Here is a 5,975-nt window from a genome sequence, read left to right as displayed (position 1 = left end):
CATCTTTCTGCTTCTGGGATAGCTCACTCAAGATGATCTTTTCTAGTTCCCACCATTTACCTACAAATTTCATGATTTCCTTGTTTTGTATTGCTGAGTAATATTCCATTGTGTAGATGTACCACAATTTGTGCATCCATTCTTCAGTTGAGAGGCATCTGGGCTGTTTTCAGCTTCTGGCTATTACAAATAAGGCTGCTACAAACATGGTTGAGCAAATGTCCTTATTGTGTACTTGAGACTCTTGGGCATATGTGTAGGAGTGGTATAGCTGGATCTTGAGGAAGCGCTATTCCTAGTTGTCTGAGAAAGCACCAGATTGCTTTCCAGAGTCCTTCAGCAAAGTGGCTGGATACAAAATTAACTCAAAAAAAAAAAATCAGTAGCTCTCCTGTATACAAAAGACAAAAGGGCTGAGAAAGAAATTAGGGAAACAATACCCTTCACAATAGCCACAAAGGACATAAAGTACCTTAGCGTGAACCTAACCAAGCAAGTCAAAGACTTGTATGAAAAAAATTTCCAGTCTCTGAAGAAAGAATTAGAAGATATCAGAAGATGGAAAGATTTCCCACGATCATGGCGTGGCAAGATTAATATAGTAAAAATGGCCATCTTACCAAAAGCAATCTACAGATTGCTGAAATCTACAGATTGATGAAATTTCCATCAAATTACCAACACAATTCTTTACAGACCTTGAAAGAAAAACTCTCACCTTCATATGGAACAACAAGAAACCCAGAATTGCTAAAACAATTCTCTAAAGATCTTCAAGAGGTATCTCTATCCCTGATCTCAAGCTGTACTACAGAGCAACAATACTAAAAACTGCATGGTATTGGCATAGAAATAGACTGGTGGATCAATGGGATCAAATAGAAGACCCTGACATAAATCCACACACTTATGGACACCTGATTTTTGAAAAAAATGACAAAACCATTCAATGGAAAAAAGACAGCATCTTCAACAAATGGTGCTGATCTAATTGGATGTCTACATGTAGAAAAATGCAAATAGATCCATACTTATCACCCTGCATAAAACTAAAGGCCAAGTGGATCAAAGACCTCAACACAAAACCAGACACACTAAACCGCTTAGAAGAAAAAGTGGAGAAGAGCCTTGAACTCATTGGCACAGGAGACAACTTCCTGAACATAACACCAACAGCACAGGCTCTAAGAGCAACAATCAATAAATGGGACCTCATGAAACTGAAAAGCTTCTGTAAAGCAATGGATACTGTTGTCAGAACAAAAGGACAGCCTACAGATTGGGAAAGGATCTTCACCAACCCTATATCTGACAGAGGACTAATATCCAGTATATATAAAGAAGAAGTTAAACAGCAAAAAAATCAAGTAATGCAATTAAAAAATGGGGTACAGAGCTAAACAGAGAATTCTCTGCAGAGGAATATCGAATGGCAGAGAAATACTTAAAGAAATGCTCAACCTCATTAGCCATCAGGGAAATGCAAATCAAAACAACCCTAAGATTTCACCTTACACCCATCAGAATGGCTAAGATCAAAACCTCAAGAGACAACACATGCTGGAGAGGTTGTGGAGAAAGGGGAACTCTCCTCCACTGCTGGTGGGAATGTCAACTCATGATTCTTTCTTACCATCATGATTGCCTGGTAGTATTTGAAGATACTGGCTTTCTTCCTTATCATTACTTCTACACTTACTAATTGGAATTCTAGTGTGAGGGAAAGCTTTCTCTTATCTATCTACTTTTTAATTATATCAGAACAGAATCATGGATCTATATTTTTTTGAGACAGACTCTTACCATATACCATTAGCTGACCTGGAACTTGGTATGTACACAGAGATCTGCTTGCCTCTGCCTCTAGAGTGATGGCTTAAAGGCATGTGTCACCATGCATGGCTAAAAGTGTGGATTTTTAAAATTCTGCAGTAGCCTATTCCTAACATTAAATTACCTCATATTCAAGATAACTCCTTCATGTGATTCCTTTATCTTTTTGATAGTTCCTTCATTATTATTTTTGAGATTATAATTAAATTACAACATTTCTCTCTGCCCTTTCCTCCTTCCAATCCTGCTCCATATACCCATCCCTGTTCTCTTTCAAATTCATGGTCTCTTTTTTTCACTAATTGTTATTGCACATATATATATATATATATATTCCTAAATATAAGCTGTTGAGCCCACATGTTACTTGTATTTGTGTTTTCAGGGCTGACCTCTTGGCATTGGGTAAGACCACTTCTCCCACTTCCAGCTTTCCTCAGGTGCCAACAGGCTGAGTTGAACAAGGATGACACCAATGAACATGCCAAAGTAGACAAAGAAGAGCTCACAAGGCCTCAGCCCCATGTAAAGAGCTATTGGCACCGGAGGCTCGATCCCTTACCTGTGGTGTACATTGCACATGTTAATTCTCCTGTGCCAATCGTCTTTTGAGTTTTGTACATGGTCTTTAATTTTACGGAACCCTAGTTTTTCATTCTTTCATGTTTTTTTTCCTAGATTGTTTTTTAGCTATCCATACCAAGGTTAAAGAAAAACTCATATTTTCTTTTGGGGGTTGTTTGCACTAAATGCTTATTTGAGTTGAATAAAAGAATTTATTTTTATATGTGGTTTCAGATGCACATTTTATCTTTTTTCCAGTGTTTCTCCCATTTTGTCTTGGCAATTTAATATGACACTTCTGCCATATATACACTAAATTTCCATATGCACTTGGATCTCCTTGGAGAATTTTATTCTATGCCATGGCTCTGCTCATCTCATCATATGGTCAATACCAGATGTTTTAAACCTGACAATATTTTTAGGTCTGGTTGAAAGCATTCTTTTCTTATGTGTTCTTTATTTTTTAATTAAAATATATTATTGAAATTTATGTGTCTGGGTTTTTGGCCTGCATGTATGTCTGTGTACCACATGTATGCCTGATATCTGTGGAGGCCAAAACATTGCATCCCATCCCCTGGAACTGGAGTTTCAGACAGTTTGAGCCACCAGATGGCTGCTGGAAATCTAATGTGGGTCCTGTCGTAGTGAAGACATCTCTCCTATCCCGTTTATTTTTTAAAATTAGATTTATTATTTATTTTTTTGTTTGTTTTCTTTTCCTACTGTGGTGCTTTGGATGAGCATGTGGTCCAAGTCCTCAGCTGGTGGCTGTGTTTGAGCAGATATAGGAGGTGTGGCTTTGTTAGAGGAAGTATATCACCAAAGTCAGGCTTTAAGAGTTTAAAGACTCCCACCATTTCCAGTTGCTCTCTCTCATATGAAGAGGTGAGCCTTCTGCACCAGCCACCATGCCTACCTGATGTCACACTCCCCAGCCATTGTGGACCCTTATTCCTCTGGGACTGTAAGCCCAATAGATTCTTCTATATATTGCTTCTGTTTGTGGGGATTTTTTTTAATCACAGCAACAGAAAAGTAACTAATATACTTACTAATGTTAATAACAACTTGTCACTAAAAGTTTATATAATTAAATCTTGTGGGGCTAAATTTACGAAAAGCAGCTGTGGGGCTCAAAGGCACATTTGCATCAATAGTGAATAGTTCAACCAATGGGAATACATTGACAAAGACAAGAAAAGGGTTGAGGACCACAACATCAGTAACCCAGATACAGTGAGGGAAAGCTCAGGGACAGGAGGCAAACTCCAGATAAATTATATATCCTGAAGTCATGGTTGGTTGGAGCATCAAGATTAGATGAACAGAAGCCATAGCCACAGCTAGGAGGGACAAGAGAAGCAAGAGGACCTAGCTAGTATTACAATATTTGAGGGCCAGCACACTTAATGTAGGGATGTACATATTTCCGTCAGGCAAGGTGCATTATTTCATACATTTGGAAGAAAAAGTTCCCAAGCGTCTGTTCGAACTACTAGCAACATGACCTTAAAGAATTTAAATATGGGGCCAGAGATATGGTTCAGCAGTTAGGAAAATGGGCTGCGTTTTTAGGGACGCCAAGGCCAATTTCAGCACACACAGTGCAGCTCACAACTGCCTGTAACTCTGGCTCCAGGGGACTGGGTACACTTTCCTTGCTTCTTTGAGCACCAGACACACATGTGACACACAGACACACATGCAAGACATACATACATACCCAAGTATATAAAACCTTAAAGAGTTTAAGTATGTTTATGCCTTACATAAGTCTTAAGTAAGGTTTTATTTTATTCCTGAGGAATCTAAGTTCCTTCTTGGAGAGTTTAACAACTTGAAACTAAAAGTTTCACATACATTTTAAACAGCTCTTTTCCCTCCACTGCCCACACATTTACCAAAATAAACAAGGGTACCCAGCAGGCTTCTCTCTGATTTGCACAGCAGTGAGAGTGATGCAAATCCTCACATTTGGGTTATTTCAGCCCTTGGGGAGATGATGAAGGGTTCCTTTCCTCAAATACTCTTCAGCATGATGTCCTTGCCAGAGATCTTTTTAAAGCGCTGTGGCTGCTAAGTGAAGACGTTGGAGGAATTACAAATTATGATTTTAAAATTGGGGAGATGGTTTCGGGTTTTGACTTTTTCAATAAGAAAACACTCTAGTCCTGAGTGGAAAGTGAGGACTTATAGCTTGACCATTAGCTGTGTCTTCTGCCTTACTCGCAGGAGACTCATGGCTTGTGGACCTCCACTCTTCCCATCCTCCACTCAAACACTTGTCTGTTCCTCTTCCCCACATGCAAGAAAAGCAGACTCAGATGCTCCTGTGCAGTCTGTTATATATATAGTGTAGACTCCAGCATAGCATATGGTCAGAAGCAGTTGTGTGGAAAAACCCTGGTCTCCTGTGAAAGAAACCTGTCATTTTCTTAACCCTATGCACCATCCCATCTTTCCCTGAGCCCAAAGCAGGTAGGTGCCAACTGCAGCATTCCAGGTCATGTGAGTGGTTGGGTTAAGGATTGCTACTGCAAGCTAGTAGTAGAGAGAACTGGAGGCTAGAGAGTCAGATGGATTCCTGTCTGCAGAGCTCTGGCTCTTAGCTGCCGAGTGCATTAGCCCTTGCTTCAGCTAATGACTGAAACGCTTAGGTGCTGAACATGCACATGGTTTCAGAGTGGTCAGTGCTTCAGGGTTCTTTTTACTTCAGCCTGGCCCTAAGCTCATGATGAACTAAGGTGCTTCTGGATTTACTCAGCAATTAGGATGGTGAACACTGCATATAGATGCCCTAGAATCATTAGGTTCTCTGATGATCAGCCATGGACTTTCAAGGTCTCAAAGTCTGACCCCTAAGTAGCTATTTTCAAGCTTTCTTAAAACAAGGATATTTTCTTTAAAATTTTTCCCAACATGCATACAACGTGGCATTGACTTATCTGACTCTGAGTCAGGTTTCAGTGGTTTCTCTGATTTCATTTCTTCTCTTGTCTATGCCTGTAGCTGACCCAATCTTAAGGAATTTTTATAGCAGAGCTTGGCCCTATAGATCAAAGTCAGCCAGCCTGTCCCTGAAGACCAAAGTTACTCTATTAAATATGCCTGGAAAGCTTATGTCGTAATACAAATCTGTTGGTCCCAACTGAAAATATCACTCACATTTTTTAAGGATCCTTCCCCAACCACAAGAGGAAACTTTTTTTTTAAATTTTTTTATTCTTTATTAATTACACTTTACTCACTTTGTATCCCCCCTGTGGTTCCCTCCCTCCTCCCATCCCAATCCCTCTCTTCCTCCAGCCTCTGCATGCATGCCCCTCCCCAAGTCCACTGATAGGGGAGGTCTTCTTGTCCTTCCTTCTGCTCCTAGTCAATTAGGTCTCATCAGGAGTGGCTGCAGTGTCTTCTTCTGTGGCCTGGCAAGGCTGCTCCCCCCTCAGGGGGAGGTAACTAAAGAGCAGGCCAATCAGTTCATGTCAGAGACAGTCCTATTACTATGGAACCCACTTGGAGACTGAACTGCCATGGGCTACATCTGTACAGGGGTCTTAGGTTATCTCCATGCA

The sequence above is a fragment of the Meriones unguiculatus genome, chromosome 3 (genome assembly GCF_030254825.1).
Source record: "Meriones unguiculatus strain TT.TT164.6M chromosome 3, Bangor_MerUng_6.1, whole genome shotgun sequence".
Classification (NCBI taxonomy): Eukaryota; Metazoa; Chordata; class Mammalia; order Rodentia; family Muridae; genus Meriones; species Meriones unguiculatus.
This window is presented reverse-complemented; position numbering follows the sequence as displayed.